The sequence below is a fragment of the Lycorma delicatula genome, chromosome 13 (genome assembly GCF_047948215.1).
Source record: "Lycorma delicatula isolate Av1 chromosome 13, ASM4794821v1, whole genome shotgun sequence".
In the NCBI taxonomy this organism is placed as follows: domain Eukaryota; kingdom Metazoa; phylum Arthropoda; class Insecta; order Hemiptera; family Fulgoridae; genus Lycorma; species Lycorma delicatula.
In genome coordinates, this window is record NC_134467.1 from 25,592,027 (window position 1) to 25,618,329 (window position 26,303).

General features: G+C 32.5%; 1 protein-coding gene across 4 annotated transcripts in view; it reads left to right on the plus strand.

Moving 5' to 3' along the window:
* tn (tripartite motif containing protein thin) overlaps nucleotides 1–26,303 on the plus strand; it is a 285,381-nt gene that overhangs the window by 30,902 nt on the left and 228,176 nt on the right. For all 4 annotated transcript variants that reach the window (XM_075380953.1, XM_075380951.1, XM_075380954.1 and 1 more), the window contains exon 2: nucleotides 4,078–4,167. The gene's annotated coding sequence lies outside the window, so the exon portion shown is untranslated. The remainder of the gene's footprint in view (nucleotides 1–4,077; nucleotides 4,168–26,303) is intronic.

Genomic DNA, 26,303 nt, shown 5'->3' on the forward strand with positions numbered 1-26,303 from the left:
AGGAACTTTAAACAAATTCGATATTTAACTTAATAAGATAGTTACAACAATATTTTGTTTTTCGAAAAAGCCCCCCCATTTTCGCCCCCATAGTCCGACTTTGGCCGTTAACAAACTCGACCGAGATTATGGGACGAGTTATTTTTAAGGAACAATTTGAAAGTAATTTGCGCAAAATTACGGCAGTTATCTTGTCCACAAGAAAGTGAAATATATATATATATAGATACCCAACGGGTTGTTCTGGTGGTGAACGTGTCTTGCCAAATCAACTGATTTGGAAGTCCAGCGTTCAAGTCCTAGTAAAGTCAGTTATTTTTACACGGATTTGAATACTAGATCGTGGATACTGGTGTTCTTTGGTGGTTGGGTTTCAATTAACCACATGAGGAATGGTCGAACTGAGTCTGTTCAAGACTACACTTCATTTACACTCATTCATTCTCTGAAGTATTATCTGAAAGGTAATTACCGGAGGTTAAACAGGAAAAAGAAAGAAAGATAGATCGATATAAATGTGTAGACAAACATTTCAGCTGACGGTGACTTTTGGATTTAGGGATTGTGAAACGCGGAGATATGTCGAAATTTCCCGGAAGTCGAAACACGGTACCCATTACAATAAGTAGCTTCTTATGAAATCTACCTAAAAAAGATAACTTCTGAAAATTTAATAATTTGATGGAAATTTGTATGTGTTCTTCTTCCGGTATAAGTGCACACTAAGAAAGGATTTTTTGAAATTTCAATTTTAAAAGTTTAAAATGAAGTAACAATGAAATTTGTTATTACATTTTTATTTTATTTATTATTTTTTTTTTTTTTTTAGTAAACTACTATATTATTTCTCAGTAACATATGAAGATATCAGCTTTATTTTTCGCGAATGTAACGTCATATGAATGTCAAAACCAAATTTCTGAGTTTTTGAAATTCCGAGTTTTAAAATGAATTTTGAATTTTTTTTTTAAAACCCACTATTTTTACTTTCTTTTACGAAGTAAAGGTAGTATTGTGATCGCAAGAAATTTTGGTTTTCAGATTTCAACGGAAATATCCATTTTGACAATCCCTAAATCCATTTTGATTAGTTTCGGCATGACGTCTGTACGATCATGTCTGTACCTCGCATAACTCAAAAATGATTAACCATAGAATGTTGAAATTTTTGATTTAGGATTGATGTAACATCTAATTGTGCATCTCCCTTTTTGATTATAATCGAATTAACCAAATGTGTCCAAAAAAGTCCACAAACCAAAATATTTGAATTTTGGACTTTTTCTTAACTGGATCAATAAGCCATCATTGAGAGCTTTTAAACGATATATCATAAGTCGTAATTATTTTTATTGGTTCTAGAGTTATAGCCAAATGAAATTTTAATTAATGAAATATTTGGATTTTACAAGGGGAAGGCAAATCGGTTCGAATCCGATTTCATCTCCTTTTTTTTAACTTTTTTTTTAATTTAAATATATTTATTTATTAATAATTTATTAAACTCTGTAAAAAAAAATAATTTACGATAAATAATAATTCAATAATATAATTTTATTTGCTTTTCATTTAAAAAAAAAATGTATTTATGTAATTTAGTAGTTGTACAAGGAAGTCATATGGTGCCCACATCAAATTTATTTTAATGTTTCAGTCAAAAATGGATACGTTAACATGATTTTTGGTGTGTGTAATTTTTATATAAATATTTAAAAACCAATTTTTAATATTTTTCGAAATTCGACCTTGAAAGGAATCAAGAAAGGTAAAAATATTTTTAATAATTATTACAAATTTTCCCCCATTTCCGACTATACTAAAGGAGATATTCACAAGATTAGGGTTCGAAAATACTTTTCATATCTAGAAACTATTTTCGGGTCTTTTTAATTTCGTTTTGTTAAGGGGTGCGACGTGTGCGGCGCGCGATGACGCAACCAACGCAGCCAATCTTACTACTGTATGTGCGACGCGACTGGCTGCACATACCTCCAGTTACTTAACTAAAAAACATAAGTAATTAACTAAAAAATAAAAGTAATTAAAAACTGTTTTAAAAAATGAAAACGAAGTACGGTCACTTCCTAGTGGTGTTTATCGGGTAACCCCAAGAACCGGGCAAAAAATATTTTTACCCGGGTAACCAGTTATAACTAATAATTTTATGATGAAGGGCGAATATTTTTAAACCCACATTCGTATATCATTGAAAGTTTCTGATTCGGTACTGACCAAATTGTTGCTCTGAAGCAATTAATATACACTGAATTTTTTTTATAAATCAGGCTTTAATTTTTATTTATCATTACTAGCTGTACCCGCCACGCTTCGCTATGGCACATTGTGGTTGCATGGGTGAGAAATGAGAAACAAAACAAAGCATACGTTTCATACAAGTTTAATTTTTCAATACTTGTGGATATACAATATTTTTTTGTTTTTCTACTGTCTGCTTAGATATAAAGGCTATCTGGTTTGCCGACTCGGGAACACGCAACATACAGTTGTCCATGTGAGAAGTAATCCGCATCTAAATCTAAACCACACAATTCTAAAGATTGACCTTGAGCTTTATCGATTGCGATTGCAAATGCCAATCGAATTGGGAATTGCAATCATTTAAATTAAAATGGTGTATCGGTCGAGATCATGGGTATTGGAGGAATGAGGACATCTTCAACTTTGAAAGGCCCCGTTAAAATCGTTGCTTCCACTACGTTATTCATCAATTTCTTAACTGCAAGTCGCGTGCCGTTGCAGAGTTTTGGCCGATTAATATTCCGCAACAGGATAATTGGCACACCTATTTTCAATTTTAATATGTGTGGTGGCATCCCTGGCAAATCAAGTGAGTTTAAAAATTCCGTCGGATAATTAACTACTTCATCTGCTTCCACAACGGTGTCTATCGACTTATATGTAATTTCCTCACTTTGAATGCTGGATTGAATAACATTATTAAGTCGACAGACATCTTTATTTTTTGCGGCAAGGATAGCTCGTTCACCGAGCCGATCGTGATTTCTATGATTAATTTGAATATCAGGAAATACTTTTTCGATCAGTTCTTCTTTTGATGTTACTAAATTACAAAAATTATCAGAAAATGATATTCGTCTAGACGTCTCATCGACTGGCAGCTGTCCGTTTCCAATGTCCAGTAACTGTCGTGAGAATACCTCAGCTGATTGATCATTCTGCAACTGGACACGCATATTCTTGTCAACTGCAATGTACGTACGTGTCGCCACAGTGTTTAATATTTCAGGCAAGCATTTATTTCGTCTGCTGGTGTCGATCGAGAAATTACAGGCAATGTTTGCCTAAAATCTCCTGCGAGCAATATCAAAGCATTCCCAATTTATTTACTGTAAGTCATTCTTCTTGGTGGCTTTTCTTTTTGTTTTGGTGTTTTTTTGTTTTTTTAAAATAAAATACAGATGTTTAAGCTGTTAAGTATAATTCAAAGAAATTTGTTACTTAATCAGTTGTGATTTTGTTTACATTGGCAACGGCCGTACGGGCTCTTTGTGATTGGTCGTTGTGTTTGACAGCGGCCATCTTGCGTTGATCTGATTGGTTTTTCTTTGTTTACAATTCCATCTGATTTATTAGCCTCTTATTTATTAAAAAACTGTACAAATTAAAAATAGATAGATAAATTTATTTAAAATAGATGAAAACAATCTTTGATGCGGGTTATATATCGTGCTAAAATTTGAGCTCAATCGGTGCAGAACATTTTGAGTTTTTGAAGCGTACACAAACGAACTTAACATTTTTATATATATATAGATTATTCTAACAGATATGATTTTTAATGAACACATCGGGGATCAAGGGCAGTGCCCTCCGGCCATACGGGAAGAGCAAGTGAAGCAAGCCCTGACTAAATATCCCTTGAGCGCGATGGAAAATGCAAGTAACGTTATAGGGTAACCATATATAAACAGAACCTTAAAATGATTTTTCCTTTCCTTTTCATATGATTTTAACACCACTTCCTTTACATTTTCCATTTTTTCTTCATCTTTATAAAACAATTTTTATATTTTAAAGTAATTTTTTATGTTGCAGAAAAAATTGGAGAGGTGGATAGCAGAGACAGGAAGTCAAAAAAGAAACTTCAGCCTCGGTGTCACCCACCCGGGTGACAATCGGACCGAGGTAAGTCAAAGATAATTTTTTTTTTTTCTTGTTACTTGATAAATTAGTTGAACATATAAGTTTTGTTTATACTTTTTGTGTTGAGTTAGTTGACCGGGATTCGAACTCGGAACCTCCTGATGAAATGGCAAGATGTTACCACTCTACCACGGAGCATTTTTATGAATATTGTAGTTGTTTTTATTTATTCATCAAATTTTATGTTTTACTCCTATATACTATATCAGCTGATTACGCATTTAAAAAATAATTTTATGAAAGAGAAATCCAATTTTTCTCGTAGTTGAGTTAATTCTTAACGAGCAATTTCGTGGACAGTTTTTATTCTCATGACATCATAGCTGTAGATCTGTGCTGCAAGATAGAAATTATGCTAACTATTAAAAACATGGGTATAGGTTGTATTTCTCAGTGTTTCATGATCCAGGAACCCCCCCCCCCCCAAAAAAAACCGGGTAATACGTAGGTGTGTTTGAAGATAAAATAACTTTTGGCTGGATAAACCTATGAAATTTTTTATAGAAACTTATGTATAAGAGACAATTTGATTCATAATTTTTTTGGATCAATATTTCAGGAGATGGAGAGAGTTTTGGGGATAAATTTACACAATATTTTACAAATATAACCCCATTTTTTATTCAGATCAATACATGCGTTCATACTTATCTTACCATATCTTTTTTTTTTTTGTCTTCAGTCATTTGACTGGTTTGATGCAGCTCTCCAAGATGCCCTATCTAATGCTAGTCGTTTCATTTCAGTATACCCTTTACATCCTACATCCCTAACAATTTGTTTTACATATTCCAAACTTGGCCTGCCTACACAATTTTTCCCTTCAACCTGTCCTTCCAATATTAAAGCGACTATTCCAGGATGCCTTAGTATGTGGCCTATAAGTCTGTCTCTTCTTTTAACTATATTTTTCCAAATGCTTCTTTCTTCATCTATTTACCGCAATACCTCTTCATTTGTCACTTTATCCACCCGTCTGATTTTTTTAAATTCTCCTATAGCACCGCATTTCAAAAGCTTCTAATCTTTGCTTCTCAGGTACTCCGATTGTCCAAGTTTCACTTCCATATAAAGCGACACTCCAAACATACACTTTCAAAAATCTTTTCCTGACATTTAAATTAATTTTTGATGTAAACAAATTATATTTCTTACTGAAGGCTCGTTTCGCCTGTGCTATTCGGCATTTTATATCGCTCCTGCTTCGTCCATCTTTAGTAATTCTACTTCCCAAATAACAAAATTCTTCTACTTCCATAATCTTTTCTCCTCCTATTTTTACATTCAGTGGTCCATCTTTGTTATTTCTACTACATTTCATTACTTTTGTTTTGTTCTTGTTTATTTTCATGCGATAGTTCTTGCGTAGGACTTCATCTATGCCGTTATTCATCAATTTCTTAACTGCAAGTCACGTCCCGTTGCAGAGTTTTGGCTGATTAATATTCCGCAAAAGGATAATTGTCATTTTTTGATCGAACCGTTGCTAGAATCAATCTAATGAGGAATGTTATCCCAGTTCGTCCTGGCTCATCTAAGAAGAAGGTCCCCAACTCCGTCATTTATCATTTGCATTATGCGATCATAAATGCCTTTCTGTTCACGCGTTAATTTGGGAATGTTTGATCGGACATATGACTGAAGATCACCAATGTTGTAACTCTGTTCACGGCGTAAATCCACATCAAATGAAGCAATCGCAGCTCGGGTGAGTGCTGGCATTACCAATCGACTAAGAACTTTATTTGCAATAGCTAAGCACTTGTCTTCAATATTTATCAATGCTTCTTGTAAATGCCTTCCGTAAATTCAGACAAAAGAGAATATTTAACCTAACTTTTTTTTTTCGGTCATTATGTAGGGATATTATTTTCTGTGTATTTGATTATTTCGACTTTTTTTGTTTGCATAGTCTTAAGTCTATCTGGGCTATAAGAAAGTCGGGTGTTTTAATTTATTTACTGCAAGTCATCCTTCTTGGTGGCTTTTCATTTTGTTTTGGTGTTTTTTTTTTTTTTTTAATAAAATACAGATGTTTTAGGTGTTAAATATAATTCAAAGAAATTTGTTACTTAATCAGTTGTGATTTTGTTTACATTGACAACGGCCATACGGGCTCCTTGTGATTGGTTGTTATGTTTGACAGCGGCCATCTTGCATTGATCTGATTGGTTTTCCTTTGTTTTCATTTCCATCTGATTGATTTATTAGCCTCTTATTTATTAAAAAACTGTACAAATAAAAAATAGATAGATAGATTTATTAAAAATAGATGAAAACAATCTTTGATGCGGGTTATACATCGTGCTAAAATTTGAGCTCAATCGGTGCAGAACATATTGGGTTTTTAAAGCGTACACAAACGAACTTAACATTTTATATATATATAGATTAGTCACGGTTAGAGAGCGAAGCGAGCGTACGTTAATGTCAAGTGAAGTAATAACGGATTGGAAAATGTACCTGTGAGAGATGTGTATGTTAATCATTTATTAAAAATTCTGAAAAAGTTAGGTGGACCAGGAATGCGGCGGTAGAAATAGACCGTACTTATTTTCAAAAAGAAAATACCATAGAAACAGAATTCTTCCATATATCAGTGGGTATTTGCAGAGAAATTATAAATATAATCTAACCAAACTTAACCTACGTTCGCTTCGCTCGCTAACCTTGACGGATTAACAATAATGTTTTGATTATTTAAATAATAAATTCAGTAATTATTGCATTTATTTAAATAATCAGAACATGACTGTTAATTAGTCAAGGTTAGCAAGCGAAGCGAGCGTAGGTTAAGTTTATTTAGATAATAGGGCGTTTCATAATGTTCTTCGGAGTTTTGAAAATTCATTAACAAAAAACTATTTCACTTATAAGAATACAATAAGTACGGAACAAAAGAGTACTTCAAATAGTTATTTTCCATATATACTAGGCAGTTAGTAAACCATTTGCTCGCTAGGCGTCGACAGTAGAGAAAATGGACGCCACGGGAAGCGAGAAGTCGCTTTGTGTGTTAGAATTTCACTTGTCAAAGTCAGTAATTTCTGTGCAACATGCGTTTCGGTTGAAATTTCATAAGGAGCCACCAATTGATAATTCAATTCAGTGAAACCGGTCGCTTGTGCAAGCGAAAATCAACCGGTCGTCCATCAACCTCAGAAGTCAATGTCGAACGTGTGCGTGCAAGTTTCATTTGCAGCCCGTCAAAATCGACTGCGGCTGCAGGCAGAGAATTAGGAATTTCGAAAATAACAGTGTGGAGAGTTCTCCGTAAACGTTTATTATGCAAACCGTTCCGTCTTCAATTAATCCAGCGTCTTTCTGATGGTGATAAAAAACGTAAACTCGAAAAAGACTCGGAAAAGATGTTAGATGAAGGTTTTGTAAACAAGATAATTTTCAGCGATGAAGCTACTTTCCATATTAGCGGCAAAGTAAACCATCATAACGTACGAGTTTGGGGAATTGAAAACCCACTCGCTTACATGAAACACATTCGGGATTCTCCGAAAGTAAACGTTTTTTTCTGCGATCTCTCGTGAGGCAGTGTATGGGCCGTTCTTTTTTATGGAAACGACTGTAACCGGCATGATATACCTGGATATGTTACAATTATGGCTTACGCCTCGGCTACTCAACGACTTCATTTTCCAAGCAAGATGGTTCTCCTGCCCGTTTTCATAACGAGGTTTGACAGTACCTTAACACAACATTACCTCGGCGCTGGATAGGACGTGCGTCTGAAGAAAACCAACACATTATGCTGTGGCCACCAAGATCACCAGACCTCATGCTATGTGATTTCTTTCTCTGGGGTTACGTGAAAGATAAGGTGTTTATCCCACCGATGCCGCACGATATTGCTGAGCTAAAGGATCGCATAATCGATGCGATCAACTGTATCGAAAATGACATGTTAAAACGAGTTTGGCAAGAGTAGACTTTCGTGTTGATGTGTGCCGTGTCACCAGAGGAGCACATATTGAACATTTATATATTTTAACAAAAACTGTTTGAGTCCCTGCATCACCTCGTACAACTTTCATTTAGATAAGTGAAATACTTTTTTTGTACTGAAATTTTTTAACTCCTAAGATCATTATGAAATTTATTATTGTAAGCAATAATGCTTATATTTTTTCAAATTTTTTTATTCTAAATCGTTGGGTATTTGGAGGTATTTGCAGATAAATTATAATTATAATCATTTTTTCCCCTTTTTCTGTCTAGCCTTCGGAACCACTGCAATGTATTACTTCAGAGGATATCTATGGATGTAAATGAAGTATAGTCTTGTACAGTCTCAGATTCACCATTCTTGAGATGTATGGTTAATTGAAACCCAACCACAAAAGAACACCGGTATCTACGATCTAGAATTCAAAATCCGTATAAAAGTAACCGTTTTTACTAAGATTTGAACCTTAGAACTTCCAAAAACTTCGAAATCACCTGATTTGACCAGTTCACCATCAGACCAACTCGGTGAGTTAATATAATCTAACCAGACTTTACCTACAATCGATTAGCGAACGAAGCGAGTGTAGGTTAAGTTTGGTTAGATTATATTTATAAGCATAATGCTTATACTGGATCTCTCTCATGTACGTTTTTGAAGATTTGAATAAAATCGACGAATGCTAGCGAGCGTAACTTAAGTTTGGTTTAATTTTGTTTATAGTTTCTCTCCAAATGCCCGCTGATTTGGAAGAAAAAATTGAAAATAAGTGGCTGTCCATTTCCAAAAAAGAACTAATTCGTAAAATATGTTAATATAGAAAATGTTTAAAATGACCGGTATAAAACAGCATATTATTGTATTTCCTTTAATGTATTATTGGGTTATTTTAATTGAATTATATGGTTACTACAGTATTTTTCTAACCTTTTATTCTTTAATTATTATAAAACATGCTATACTAAGTAATTTTTATGTGATAAAATACAAAAAAGTTGGGAGGCGTAAAACGAAAAAGTACCAAAATCTTTTTAGATTTAATTTTACTTTTAATTTAATCTTTCAAAATTAAACAATTTTTTTTTCATATGTGTTAATTTTGATGTAAAAATAAGATAAAAAAAAAAAAATTAATTAACATTTTTACGCTTTGATATTCATTTAGCTTTTAATACTGTACATAGAACGTGTCACTGTTAAAAAGATAATTTAATTTCAACCACAACCGCTAGATATCGTACTGAACTGTATATTCTGTAATACATATACACCCACGCCTGCGGTTAAACTCAGACCGACTTTACACACGCATACGCGCTCACACACACACACACACACACACACACACACACACACACACACACATATATATATATATATATATACTCGTACACTATCTTCGAACGCAAAAAGCAATATACTCAGATTTAAAATGACATAGTTGCTAATTAATTATCTAGTAAATGTTATTAAACTGTTTCATTTGTTTTTTGTTTTTTTTTTATTTTGTTTATGTACAACAGCATCTTTATAGTATTTTATTAGGAACTAAGAACTAATCTTAAAAACAAATGTTATATATATATATATATATATTTATAGTTAGTCTAGTGGTTAAACTCATTTTCGCAAAATCAAAAGAGGTAACGAAAATGAGAATCATTTATAATCATAATGCTTAAACTAGACCTCTCCAGAATGAAGTTTAGATATCTCTCGAATAAGAAATAATTAAAATCAAGAGAAATAATGAAATTTTCAAATTGGAGAATTCTAAGGTTCGAGAACATGTAAAGGCCGTTTTTATTAACAAGCTACACTGTAGATATCGGTGTTCTTTGGTGGTTTTTCCCTGTTTAACCTCCGGTAATCACCGTCAGGTATTACTTCAAAGGATGAATGAGGATAATATGTATAAGTTTAAATAAAGTGTACGTGTGGTTAATTGAAAACCAACCACCAAAAAACACCGGTATCCACGATCTAGTATTCAAATCCTTATAAAAGTAACTGCCTCTACTAAGATTTGAACGTTGGTAGTTTTTCTTGTTTAACCTCCGGGTCCACCGTTAAGTATTGTTTCACAAGATGAGATGAACGATTTGTAGCGTGTATGAAAATGCCATGACCGGGATTCGAACCCGGGTCCTCCGAATGATTGGCCGAGACGTTACCATTCGCGCTACAGAGGTCGGCGAACGTTGGTAGTTTTTTTTTTTTTTTTTTTTCTATCTTGTTAAGCACCCCAAGGCAACCAGCCTCCGCCTGTTAAGACATAGCATGGTCGCCTTGCAGTGCCGTGGCAGCAGTCTCTGCCCACCCTAACTGCCTCCTTACGGAGGATCTCCCGCCGGGGTCCCCAAAGCCTCTTCAGGGTGAGCCAACCACCTCATTGGGCAGCTAACTCCCCCCTCTTCGATGGGGCTATCCTCCCCGTCCCTAACCTACATGTAGTCGGCACGCCTTCCGCGTACCGCTACCCCCACGCGTTCCTCTCATACCTGAGGGTCCTCGATGCCATCATCGGGGAGCCCCGACCCCACTACACTTGCCAGTGGAGCCAGAACACCCTAGGCAAGAAGGCTACCTCCCTGGTCCCTAATCGTCGCCACGATTCATCCCCAGCCTTCAAGTCTTTTAAGGCTTTTTTTTTTTTTTTCTTTTTTTTTTTTTTTTTTTTCCATGTGTCATTGTGCTGACATTCTTTTCATCCGCCACAGCCCGAAGGTACCTTCAGGGTCTGGCCACTACATTCCCGGACCAGAATGACTAGTACGTAAATTTTCAAAAAAAAAGAACAAAAAATCATCATAAAATCAAAAAATCAATCACTCTATATATCACATTTTATAAATATAAATTTTATTTATTATAATTTTTTTTTTTTTTTTATATAATTTTTTTTTTTTTCCTCCTCATTCACGCATTATTAATTGAACAAAACACAATAAAATTAAAAGTACAATAAAAAATAAACTCCTACGACGCCGACCAGTCCTCGCCTTCCTCAGAGGCGTGCACGCAATCTCGGGGGTTCTTCCTTGGCCTTGGTCTCCAGTAGATGGTGAGCCAAGTTAGCAATCTCCAACCATTCCTCACTAGATCTGATCATGCGCCTGACCACATCGTCGGGTGTGAACGCCGCAACCCTTCTCCTGTCGGCGTCCCACCGGACACAGTCGAACCAAGTGTGCGCGACCGTGTCCACTTCGTCGCAGTACCTGCACACCGCTGATCTTCTGCGTTTAAACCTGTGCAGGTAACTGCCGAAATCGCCGTGGCCCGTGAGCAGCTGGGTGAGGAAGTAATCCACCTCTCCATGTCGCCGCCCCACCCAAGCTCTCACGTCCGGGATCAGACGCCTGGTCCACTGCCCCACCTGACTCACCTCCCATCTCGCCTGCCACCGATCCAGGATCTGTGCCCTCGCCTCTTCCTTGGAGACCCCGCCGAACCGCATACACCTCTCTTCCACTAGTAAATCGATTGGCGGGGACCCCGCGACGACACAGATTGCATCGTAGGAGATCGTCCTATACGCACAAGACGTGCGCAGGAGCAGCCTCCTGTGGATCGATGCCAACCTCCTTTGGTACTTTTCTACCTTCACCAACGTTGGTAGTTTGGTTTCAATTAACCACACATCTTAGGAGTGGTTAACCTGAGCTGTTCCAGAGTATATGTTTATCGATACAATTACTCTTATGCTGCATCTACATCAGACCGGGCAAGCTGGTAGCAGTAATTGCATTTGCCTGTACATACTCACCCAGTCCCAGACTGGAAAATTGGTTGGAGAAATTTATTTTTATATATATATATATATATATATATATATATATATATATATATGCAAATTCCTGTCCCATGATGGGATACTATTAATTACAATTTTTAATTACACTGGTCCATATATTGGAAAAAATTTCGTAACGGAAACACTTATAAGTGAATTCTATTCTTGTTTTGTGCGTTGAATTTGAATATTAAGTCAAATTTTCCCACCCATCACATTTTTATTATACTCCCTTAAGAAATTGGTAAATAATATGAAATTTTGAAAGTGACCAAGTTTATACATACAATAAATTTTGTCATGTTTTATAAATTTTCATTATCCAAATTTTATTTTGCTGAAAAGATAAAGATGCTACGATTTGCTGATGATATAGTAATTCTAGCCGAGAGTAAAAAGGATTTAGAAGAAGCAATGAACGGCATAGATGAAGTCCTACGCAAGAACTATCGCATGAAAATAAACAAGAACAAAACAAAAGTAATAAAATGTAGTAGAAATAACAAAGATGGACCACTGAATGTGAAAATAGGAGGAGAAAAGATTATGGAAGTAGAAGAATTTTGTTGTTTGAGAAGTAAAATTACTAAAGATGGACGAAGCAAAAGCGATAAAAAATGCGGATGGCACAGGAGAAACGAACCTTCAGTTTGAAATATAATTTGTTTACATCAAAAATTAATTTAAACGTCAGGAAAAGATTTTTGAAAGTATACGTTTTGAGTGTCGCTTTATATAGAAGTGAAACTTAGACGATCGGAGTATCTGAGAAGAAAAGATTAGAAGCTTTTGAAATGCGGTGCTATAGGAGAATGTTAAAAATCAGACGGGTGGATAAAGTGACAAATGAGGAGGTGTTTCGGCAAATAGATGAAGAAAGAAGCATTTGGAAAAATATTGCTAAAAGAAGAGACAGACTTATAGGCCACATATTAAGGCATTCTGGAATAGTCGCTTTAATATTGGAAGGACAGGTAGAAGGGAAAAATTGTGTAGGCAGGCAACGTTTGGAATATGTAAAACAAATTGTTAGGGATGTAGGATATAGGGGGTATACCGGAATGAAACGACTAGCACTAGATAGGGAATCTTGGAGAGCTGCATCAATGAAATCATGAAACTTATAGGTTTCTGCATCATGAAACTTATAGGTTAAGGGGAAAATTGGCCACTCACAAGCGGCAAGTCAATATAGACTGAGCCGCATTGTTAGACTGTGTAGGATTTCCTTGATACAGTTGTGATCCTACTGTTTAAGTCAATTTGCATCACAGTATTTAAGCAGATATCAAGTTTGTTAAGTATGGGAAAATTCTCCTATCAGTCGGATTCCTTCCGCGTGACGAAATATTCTCATATTAAACACTTGTAAGGAAAAATTCACAAATTTTAAGACCCTGATATTTCTACTTTCCCGTCTACGTACCGCGCTATAACAGAACTATAGATGTAGAAGGGAAGTAATCGGTCCAAGTTTTGACACCTAAGGAACCCAAAAAATCCGGATGAAAATTTTCAGGATGTTAATGCTCGTATGAACATGTGAAATCACCTTATATTTCTAGAACTGCTGAACCGATTTTTACCAAACTTGGTCAGATTACTTCTATATGTGAATAATTGATGCCGTTGAATGTTCAACTTAAAACGACAAGGCTGTACAGCAAGGTCATCTTCAGTATCTCGAGATTTTACCTAATTAAGGTATTATTTTTCTTAGGCACGTTTGTTAATTAAAAATTAACAACACTTGTACAAAGGATGGTTTTTCAAAATCGTACCCCATCCAAAAAAATGTTCTAAATTACTGTTATTTTGTGACTCACACAGGTGAACAGTACAATTAAATAAATGAATAATATTTAAAGTGTAAAAAAGTAAATCGGTCTGGCCGGGTCTCGAACTTGATCGTCCGGTCGACTCGGTACCTGATGCGTTAAGCAACGCGGCTACACCATTCTACCATTCTGCCGAACGTACAAGCAAAATTTGTTCAATGTAAGTTGTGAAATTCCTTTAGTTAGTTCTGATCGTTGTCGCTAGTAGCGCCACACCTTAGTGAATTAAATACGGTATCTGCTCGCGCTTTACTTAAAGGAAAAATATTATATTTAAATAAAATGATAAATATTTTTAATTAAGTTGTATGTACATGTGTGTATAAGCCCGTCCATCAGAAAAAAACCGCGTGACTGGAAAGTTTTACCACTGTTTTTTTTTTTATTTTAAAAAATTTCCTCGGTATATTTTTTAATTCATGCTTTTTATCTTTTGCTGTTTCATTTATTATTCTTCATATAAATTCGTAGACATATATTTATATATTTGATATAAACAAAAAACGGTGTGTATTTAAATAACATAACTATAATAACAATGTACTTTTTTCACTCTTCTTTTAGTAATGTCATCCTTTGGTTTTTTTTTTTTTAGTTATAATATACATTTATTGTCTTTGTGTTTACGTACCTTTTATTTTATAATCTTTACAACTATTTTCTTTGTTCATTTAAAAAAGGAATAGACGATGATAATAATAAATGAAAAATAAAAAAAAGAAACACCTATTTCATTGTGATTCAACAATCTTTTCTTTTTTTACACACTCTCTCTCTCGTCCCTCTCTCTTCTTTCCTCTCTATATCTCTTTTTATATAAGTATATGTACTAAAGAAAATAAAACGAAATTTTTTTTTCCATTTTCATAGGTACACTTCCCATTTTATATGTAATGCTCTTCTGACGTAATTTAACAACAGAATCATTAAAGCATATACTCTAAACTCTACTTTACAATTGTTTGTAATGTTGGTATAACTGTCGTTCTCATCACTATACATACAAATTGTACGCTACGGTTGTAAACATACGTTTATTCTTGTTGTACATCCTACTATTTTTCCTGTATTAATTTTTTTCTTGTTTGTTTTTTTTTTTAATCTTTTAATTGGAAAGCGTCTAAAAAGAAAGGATGAATTCTTTTTAGTTATGTTTTTTCTTAAAATTTTTATTATTTTATACAGTTTTTTTTATGGTTAAAATACCTGATATTTATTTCTACTTATTTGTTTTCTTCAAGGTCTATAACAGTTATAAAAGTAATAAAAATACTAGGTATATTGAAAAGGCTGATAAAATATTGAATCTAAATGCGATAGTGGAATCCCAAAGACGATAATAAACGGTTTAAATAATTAAAAAGAATGTGGTTTCCTAAACTTTATCTGCTCTTTTGCAATTCAACTATTATCAACAATCTTGTACTAAATATATAGTCATAAAATTGTTTTTAAGGCTTGATTCATGATAATAAAAGCACTTTTTCTTTTTTCTGGAGATTCTACGTTTGAATCCTTGTCAAGCATAATGTTTTTCACATAATAAAACTTTTCGTACCATCTGCTTGCAGATTGGCATTCATAAGAGCATAAAAATTATGTCAAGTACTACAACTCACTTCACTTTAAAATAACTGGGAAAAATAGACATGAAAAGAAAAAATCCACTATAATCCTTTGAATTTGCTTACTATCCTTTTTAACATAGAAACAGTCAAAGATTTTAAGCATCATGTGAAATCAATATTTGTTAAACAAATTTAAAGAGCTTAATTGCAATGTACAACCATATTTTAAACGCATCGGTTGTTGAAATGACGTATCTATTTGTATTATAACATTACAAAAAGACGATAAAGAATAAGAATATAAAGGAAAAGCTGGCAGTATAATAATCATTTAATAAAAAAATAAAGACTTGTAGATGAAAATAGATTTGAATTTAAGAGAGCATTAAAAGATTTGAATGGCAGAAAGGCTCCTGGAATAGACGGAATACCTGTAGAATTTCTGCGCAGTGCAGATCAGGAAGCGATGAGAAAAATTGTACAAGAAGGCACTGTTTGGAATATGTAAGACAAATTGTTAGGGGGGGTATTCCGAAATGAAACGAATGGTACTAGATAGGGAATCTTGGAAAGTTGCATCAAACCAGTCAAATGACTGAAGATAAAAATAAATAATTATATTATTAATATGATTGGCCCCCCTCCACATTTATTTTGTATATAAACGTATATTTGAGAGTATAAATTAAAACAAATGCTATATAAATTCTATAACCGAATTTATTCATACGTATAAGGAATAAATTCATTAAATTAAAAGCTGAATGTTAAATTTAAGTCTTTAATTTTCTCTAACGTTCTTGCTATTTTTATAAAAATCCTTTCTTGATTGTCCTTAGCTTAATTGTATTACACACCTACCATTACAATGCACATAGTGGTCATAAAATTAAGGTTATATATACAGGTTGATTCAGGAGGAAGGAACAATAATGTGGAAACTCATTCAAGAGCTTGAAGTAAGGAAAAATGTTCGTACAAAATTAATGTAGCTAAATCAGCCGATCTTAGTGACAAGGGTTAGATATTTCTTCACCAATCATTTTAAACATATTATCTTACTTAATAAAATAAATGTCGCTAATCTGTTTTTATTATTATTATTATTTATTTCATCTTAGGCTTGTCACCCAATGACAAACAGAATGATACCAGTTCCTGACAAGCTGTTGCTTCCCAGCGGGCGATAGCGAGGAAGTAAAAAAAGCCGTAGTTCGTCAGTCTGTCATACGTCAACCTAAGAACAGCGTTACCCCCCACTCCGGCTTCTAACTATCACTAGTCGCCCGCTGGCAACCAACAGCTGTCAAAAACTGATAACATGCTGCTTGTCACCCAATGGCGTCCTCATCTCAGAGAGCCCTCATCATGAGCCCAGTGTCTCAACTGGTGCTCAGCCATCCACTGGCGTCAGGAAAGAATGTCAGGAAAAGAATGTTGAATGTGTATGTTTGGAGTGTTCGCTTTATATGGAAGTGAAACTTGGACGATCGGAGTATCTGAGAAGAAAAGATTAGAAGCTTTTGAAATGCGGTGCTATAGGAGAATGTTAAAAATCAGATGGGTGGATAAAGTGACAAATGGAGAGCAGTTGCGGCAAATAGATGAAGAAAGAAGCATTTGGAAAAATATAGTTAAAAGAAGAGACAGACTTATAGACCACATACTAAGGCATCCTGGAATAGTCGCTTTAATATTGGAAGGACAGGTAGAATGGAAAAATTGTGTAGGCAGGTCACGTTTGAAATATGTAAAACAAATTGTTAGGGATGTAGGATTGTAGAGGGTATACTGAAATGAAACGACTATCACTAGATAGGGAATCTTGGAGAGCTGCATCAAACCAGTCAAATGATTGAAGACAAAAAAAAAATTATTGTTAATGTATACATTGCAATTTGTTCATTTTTTGAACAATAAATAATCCCCCTCCTTGTGCCCCAATGAAATAATGAAATGAGAATGATGTGTATGACATGTTAATGTGGTGTACCTTTGTATCATGTGTTGTACAGGCCATCGGTGTCGTTAATTGGACCCCGAACCACCATTGTACACCGGTATTCATTGACTAGTATTCAAATCCGTATCAAAGTAAATAATTTTTAATAGGATTTGAACTTAAGACCCTTTGACTTCAAAAATCAGCTGTTAAACAACTTATTTGCGACGCCGAGTTAACTACTAGGCCCCGGTGGAGTAATTAAAAAAAAAATTTAATTTTTTTGAAGTCGATTATTTTTATGTTAATTTCATTGTTGCTTTTATTTTTTACTTTTTCAAAAAACTGAACTTATCTTTTTTAGTATCAATCCATGCTATATTATACCTTTTTTATGTGATTTTGTTTTCTACCCAAAGAAAAAAGACTTCAATGAATTATAAAATCTTTTTGTTTTCTCTCCTTGGATTGTTTTTTTTTTTTTTTTTTATTACTTTTAAGACCATAATGGATCACTTTAGTTCTTTTTTTTTTGGCAAGTTCTTTCTTTTCTTGCTGATTTGTTGTTTTTCATCTTTTCTTTTTTGCCAGTAATTTCTAAAGGTTTCAGATCTTCTTGTTCAGAGTACACCCGGCTTATTGTTTTCTTGGGTTTTGATAGGAATCTTGTTTCTTTTTTTTTAATTTCTCATAGTTTCCGGTTTTCGTTTTTAGGTTTTCACGGGTTATGTCTAATTCCTCCACGTCTTTCTGTACTTCGTATAACCAGTTCGGTCTGCTTTTCTTGTTCCAGAAAAGTTCGATTATCCGTCTGATAAGTCTGGTCTCTTCCGTTCTGAAAATATGTCCTAAATTTATTAGTTATCGGGATGATAGTTTTGTAAATCTCTTCGTTTGGAATAATTCTCCAAATCCCGTCTTTTTTAATGTTTTTCCCTACGCACCTTCGTAGAATCTGTCTTTCAATCTTTTCCAGTTTGTCGCTAAACCTTGTCTGGTACGGTCCAAATATGGTTTCGTATCCGTAAAGTATTTCCGGTCGGATAACTGAGTTATAATGTCTTATTTTTGTGTTTATGGACATGCATTTTTTGTTATAGATGTTTTGCGTTTTTATTGTGGCTTTGATGAGTTTATTTATTCTTTCATTACAGTTTGGATTTTCTTGGAGGTTGTGCGTGATGTTTTCCCCCAAATATTTAAAGTTTTCTACTAGTTCTATGTCATTATTGTTTATTTTTACTTTGCTTATGCATAATGGGTCTCTCACTTGGATTGTTTTTATATAAACAAACTTTAATTTATTAAGATGTTTTTAAAACGAATTTGTATTGAAATAAATTTTATTCTAATTTTAGATATTTTTCTAAAAATATATATTTTATAATAAAATTTGACCTTTATTTTTATTTACTGATATTAAATTATCACGCTATTATTTTCATGGATAGATTTTTTCTTTGTTTTTTTTTTCGATATTATGAATCTTCAGTTCTATTTTATTATATTTTATATCAGTTCACTGAAATATTCTTTTTTTTTAAATTGATCCTTTTATCTAAAAATTGACGATAATGAAATTAAAGTTTCATCCAAATGAGGAACATTTTTTTAAAATTTTTTTTATTTTCTAGACGTAATTTTAAATTATTTTTATTCCTTTTAAATATTTTCTTACAATGAATTTTTATAGTGTAAATTTTAAGAAAAAATATCCCTCCAACCAAAAATACAATGAAACTTTCTCATTTAATAATTTTTTTTCCGTTAAAAATTTATTTACTTAAGTATATTTTAAACTTATAAATTAAAAAAAAAATGTTTTATTAATATTAAAAGGTAAGAATCTGTTAATTATTTTAAATTACGCCGATCTCCGTGGTGAAATGGTAACATCTCAACCTTTCATCCCGAAGTACCGGGTTCGAATCACGGCATTTTTCATAAGCTACAAATGTCATTTCCATATTCCACGTACAAGCTTAAAATCTACTGTGTAATTAATCAATCAAAAAAATAAATAAAACAAAATGATATTTTTTTGATCGGTTCAAACGTTATTATAAAATAGCTCATACTAATAGATAGTCAAATATATAAAAATATTTTATATTTAATTTGTTTATTGTATAAATTAAAAGACATATCAACTAAAAATTCCGTAAATTTTTTTTTTCAAAATTTTAGGTTTGAAATTTTCAAAAACGGTTCTTTATTATTTTGATAAAATTTTTACACATCTGTTCTAACGTATAACAGTTTATTTTAGGCTTTAAAAAAATTCTGGAATAATTTTATTTTATTTTAGTATCGAAGAAAAGTACGGTATGGTCGCAATTGGTTTAGTGGTGAACTCGATATCGCAAATCAACTGATGTCAAAGTCGAGAGTTCTAAAGTTCAAATCCTAGTAAAGGATCCTATAGTCCTTTACCGAACCTTTATACGAATTTGAATGCTACATCGTGGAAACCGGTTTTCTTTGATGGTTGGGTTTCAATTAACCAAATATCTCAGGAATTGGTCGACCTGAGACTGTACAAGACTACATTTCATTTACACTCACACATATAATCCTCTGAAGTAATACCTTACGGTGGTTCCGAAGCTGCACAGAAAAAGAGAGAGAGATAGAGAGTGAGTGAGTGAGTGAGAGAGAGTTACAGAGAGAGAGAGAGAGAGTTAGTGAATGAGTGAGTGTGAGAGAGTTACAGAGAAAGAGAGAGTGAGTGAGAGAGAGAGAGAGAGGGAGAGAGTGACTGAATGAGTGAGTGGAAGTTATAAATGAATTTTCTTTACGTTTTGAGGGGTACAAAATACCATTCAATTAAATTGGGGTTTCCTTTTACACACACACACACACACACACACACACACACACACATATATATATATATATATATATATATATATATATATATATATATATATATAAAATGTTGTGGCTCTAAAATCTCCAACACCACTAAATCAATTTCATTAAAACTTAGATATGCTGTAGTAGTTTTTCTGCTGTTGTGCAAGTGAAAATTTTATGAAGATTGGTTGAGAAGTTCTTGAGTTAGGCTCAATTTAAGGTCGAAAATATTTGAGCGGGGCAAATAAGAAGCGTGGATTATTGTTATACTGTAAGTTAGAAGGTTGACGTTTCTTGTTTACTAGTATCTTTAAACTAAATAAAAAAAATGTGATGTAAACACCACATGACTTTCTTGTACGCCTATTAAGTTACATATACAATTTTTTTTTTTTAAATAAGTACATAAAATTTTATTTCATTAATAACTTCGGATATTTTTTCATATTTTTTTCTTTTTGAATTATTATTTTTCGTAATTTTTTTACAATCAGAGGTTAATAATTATTAATAAATCAATATATTTATAATTAAAAAAAAAAGGAGATGAATTCGGATTTGAACCGGTATGCCTTCCCCTTGTAAGATCCAAATATTTCATTAATTAAAATTTCATTTGGATATAACTCTGAAACCAATGAAAATAACTACCACTTATGATATATCGTTAAAAAGATTTCAATGAGGGCTTATTACTGCAGTTAAAAAAAATTCCAAAATCCAAAAACATTTGGATTTTGGAATTTTTTTTGGCCTTTCTTAGACACTATTGGTCCAGCCATAATACGAAAGGTAAAGTCGATAGATGGGTGGAATATATTGAAGAGTTATACGGAGGAAATCAATTAGAAAATGGTGTTATAGAGGAAGTTGAGGGGGATGAAATGGGAGAACAATACTGAGATCTGAATTTAAGAGAGCATTAAAAGAATTAAATGGCAGAAAGGCTCCTGGAATAGACGGAATACCTGTAGAATTACTGCGCAGTGCAGGTGAGGAAGCGATTGATAGATTATACAAACTGGTGTGTAATATTTATGACAAAGGGGAATTTCCGTCAGACTTGAAAAAAAGTGTTATAGTAATGATACCAAAGAAAGCAGGGGCAGATAAATGTGAAGAATACAGAACAATTAGTTTAACTAGTCATACATCAAAAATCTTAACTAGAATTCTATACAGAAGAATTGAGAGGAGAGTGGAAGAAAAGTGTTAGGAGAAGATCAATTTGGTTTCAGGAAAAGTATAGGGACAAGAGAAGCAATTTTAGGCCTCAGATTAATAGTAGAAGGAAGATTAAAGAAAAACAAAGATCTAGCAGTTAATAATGTTAAAGAACAATTTAGGTTCGGAGTAACAGTACAAGGTGAAAAGATAAAGATGCTACGATTTGCTGATGATATAGTAATTCTAGCCGAGAATAAAAAGGATTTAGAAGAAATAATGAACGGCATAGATGAAGTCCTACGCAAGAACTATCGCATGAAAATAAACAAGATCAAAACAAAAGTAATGAAATGTAGTAGAAATAACAAAGATGGATCACTGAATGTGAAAATAGGAGAAGAAAAGATTATGGAGGTAGAAGAATTTTGTTATTTAGGAAGTAGAATTACTAAAGATGGACGAAGCAGGAGCGATATAAAATGCCGAATAGCACAAGCGAAACTTGCCTTCAGTAAGAAATATAATTTGTTTACATCAAAAATTAATTTAAATGTCAGGAAAAGGTTTTTGAATGTATATGTTTGGAGTGTCGCTTTATATGGAAGTGAAACTTGGACGATCTGAGTATCTGAGAAGAAAAGATTAGAAGCATTTGAAATGTGGTGCTTTAGGAGAATGTTAAAAATCAGATGGGTGGATAAAGTGACAAATGAAGAGGTATTGCGACAAATAGATGATGAAAGAAGCATTTGGAAAAATATAGTTAAAAGAAGAGACAGACTTATAGGCCACATACTAAGGCATCCTGGAATAGTCGCTTTAATATTGGAAGGACAGGTAGAAGGAAAAAATTGTTTACTCAGGCCACGTTTGGAATATGTAAAACAAATTGTTAGGGATGTAGGATGTAGAGGGTATACTGAAATGAAACGACTAGCAGTAGATAGGAATCTTGGAGCAGGAATCTGGCAGCAGGAATCTTGGAGAGCTGCATCAAACCAGTCAAATTACTGAAGACAAAAAAAAAATGGTCCAGCCAATTACAATAAAAAGGGAAGGTGCATAACTAGATACTACAACAGTCCTAAATCCAAAATTTCAACATTCTACGGCAAATCATTTTTGAGTTATGTGAGATACATACGTACGTACGTACATACAGACGTCACGCCGAAATTAGTCAAAATGGATTCAGGGATGGTGAAAATGGGAAATCTGAAAACCGAAATATTTCGCGATCACGATACTTTCTTTACTTCGTTCAAGGAAGTATTGTGATCGCGAATTTGATCCGATGTGCCTTCCACTTGTAAGATCCAAATATTTCATTAATTAAAATAATGTTTTACTCTGAATCCGTTGAAAATAAATACCACTTATGATATATCGTTAAAAGGATTTCAATGAGGACTTATTACTGCAGTTAATAAAAAAATAAAAAAAACAAATTTTTTTTTAATTTTGGACTTTTTTGGACACTTTTGGTCCAGTCGACTGCAATCAAAAGGGTGGTGCACAACTACATGTTACAACAGTCCTAAATCTAAAATTTCAACATGCTACTAGTAATCGTTTTTGAGTTATGCGAGATACATACGTACGTATAGACGTCACGACGAAACTAGTAAAATAGGATATTTCCACTGAAATCAGAAAAGTTTTTCACGATTACAGTAGTATAAGGAAGTAAAAATATTAAAATATTTAAACCAAACTAAATTAAATAAAAGTGGTCCCTCTTGCACAGAATTGTGCAAGAATTGTTTTACTAACTTATAATTAATATTCCTCCAAGTTTTAATGGAAAATAACTTTAATATATTAGCTTTTATCTGTTCTGTATTTATTTGAAATTATGTTACATGTTTAATTTTTTTTACACAGATAATTTAATTTTAATTTAATTTAATTTTAATTTTTTTTTATCACACATAATTTTTCTTTTAGTAACTTCTTCTTCTTCCCTTTTTCCTGTTTAGCCTCCGGTAACTACCGTTTAGATAATTCTTCAGAGGATGATATGTATGAGTGTAAATGAAGTGTAGTCTTGTACATTCTCAGTTCGACCATTCCTGAGATGTGTAGTTAATTGAAGCCCAACCACCAAAGAACACCGGTATCCACCATCTAGTATTCAAGTCCGTGTAAAAATAACTGGCTTTACTAGGACTTGAACGCTGGAACTCTCGACTTCCAAATCAGCTGATTTGGGAAGACGCGTTCACCATTAGACCAACCCGGTGGGTTTTCTTTTAGAAACTGGCTTATTGAAACTGTACTTTGGGAAGAAATAAAACTAAAATAAAAATAAACAGAAAGTTTGTAAATTATACTCAAAGAATAATATATTTTTAAATATTGTATTTTTTTTTCATTTTTAAATTTTTCTTCTGGAAAAACTTGTGTTGAAAAGGAGAGGGGGTTATTTTAGGCGTATCTATTGAATTTCTTAAAGGAAATTTTCATTTAAAAAAAAAAACCTTTCGGCACGCCGAAAGGCGGAGGTAGATTTCACAGGTGCTAAGTAAGAGATAAAAAAGATTACCACCTTAAAATTAAAAGAAACTTCAAATTTACTCAATACGCCAATGATTGCATGTGAAAAAAAATTTCACATGTTTAGCATACGACAAGCCCCATCTTCTTACAATTCCAGCAACATTTTGATCATTCCTTGCCGTAAGGGTTGGTCATATCAAAAATTGTTTCAGGCAAGTTTTAGATAATATTTACAGGGCTAACGAACACTTTAATAGATTCGATACTCTGCCTATTAAGGGAAGTATGATTTTTTGGTTTCGAAACCCCATTTTTTACAATCCCCTGGGCCAATGGTTGGTGATATCAAAAAACCTTACTTATATAAGTTTTAGATCCTAACTCACAGAATAGTTGAAACTTTAAACAAATTCGATATTTTACTTAAGAAAATTATAGCAATTTTTTTTTCGAAAAAGACCCCCAACCCCCCATTACCAACCCCATGCTCCGATTTTTCTCATTAACGAACTGGACCGAGATTTTGGGTCGTTATATTTTATGTATGAATTTGAAAGTTATTGCCGAAAAATTACGGCAGTTATCCTTTCTACAAAAATGTGAAATGTATATATTTCACTTTCACAAAAAAATGAAAACTATTTTGTTTAAAATTTTACTGGAATTGTAAGAAGATGGGGCTTGTCGTATTTTTAACATGTGAAATATTTTTTACGTGCAACTATTGTTGTATTGAGTAAATTCGAAGTTTTTCTTATGGTAGAAATTTTTTTTATCACCTACTTAGCACCGGTGAAATCTTCTTCCGACTTCTGGCGTCCCGAAAAGGATTTTTTTTCACATTAATGCTTTTAATAGTGCATAATTTTTAAATTAAAACACATAATTTGATTAAGGTCAAATCTGATCCGTTTCCCGGAAAAGTAAAAATGATAAATGTTCTACGCTTATTCTTCATTAAATTGAATGATTTTAATGATAATTTCGTGTATTTTGTAGAAGAGATTTCTCTGGTATTCCTAAGAAAAGCTTTTTTTATAACTTACGTGAACGGAAAATTATTTAGTCTAAATAAATGATTTGAAAATAATTTTCATTATCATTGGATTTTTATAATAGTGTGATGTTTCATATCCTAATGTCATTCTTTTATTTAAAGAATTATTTTCAAAACTTCTATATTAATTTGTTGTTTTACATATTTCTATTTCTTCTAATGACTGTGTTGTATGTAAAATATTTTATTTACTAATATTATTAATTAAGAGTAATATTTTCTATGAAAGTAATGAATGATGTATATTAATTAGACAAATCATTTGGCAAACATAATAAACATATTGAATCGATAAACAATATATTAAATATATATTCGTATTTTGTGAAGACAGGAAACCATATCATTTCTCATTCTATATTTCCTAGTAAGCTTGAAAAATATTTTTTTCTTATATTTGTTCGTACAAGAATTATGTATATGTATAAAAGTATTGACGAACAAATAAAAAACTGAAATATATATAGTCTAAAATTCTTTTTATAATTACACCGCTACTAGAGATAAAAAAAAAAAAAAAAATTATTAAAACTGACAGTAGTTAAAACAAAAAGACAAAGACGCAATTATATATAAAGATTCAAGGACAAGTGAGAGTGAATAAAGAAAACTATATAACAAAAAGCCTTGTACGTGACCAATGTTCATCTAGGCAAGGGGGTGAGGGATGTAAAGAATTAGTCATCGTGTGTCTTTTTTATTTCTTAAACCAATGTTCTCTAGAGACAAATTATAACTAACCTAGTATAACCTTTAGTCGATTAACCTATAGTTAAGAAATCGTTAAAGATAAATCATTTATTTTAAAATTAATATTTTTTTTTGTTTTAAAATGCATTTAACTGATTAAATCAAAGTTAATATATTTAAAATAAGATATAGAATTTTAATTATGTTGCTTTTAGTTTGTTTTTTTTTTTTTTTTTTAATACGGTAAAGGTTTCATTAGTGTATTTCCTTCATTAATGTGAAATAAATTTTTATGATGATGTTTTAATAAATAACAACTAAAATTATATGAATTGATATTAGACAAAATACGACTTTATTAATATAAGTAAGTACAATATACGATATATTTTGATTTGATTTATTTATAAAATATTTATTACATAAATATAAGTATTAATTTATTGATTCGTACGATTTCTTGGAAATTTTTAGTTGCTTATTATATTTGATTCGTTCGCCATTATCAACTACGGTTCATATTTCATACATCTAGAACACTTGTAACTTTTATATAACAAATATATTATTAATTAGAATCCAAAACCGGTATATTGGCTGGGAGAATTTATAAAGTATTCATTAGTTTTAAAATATGACTAGAAATGGCCAGATTTTGAATTATTAATCTCCTAAATCGGAAGGTTTATTATAATCATTTCAATAGAGATATATAATTTTATTTCTTAATTAAATTTAATATAT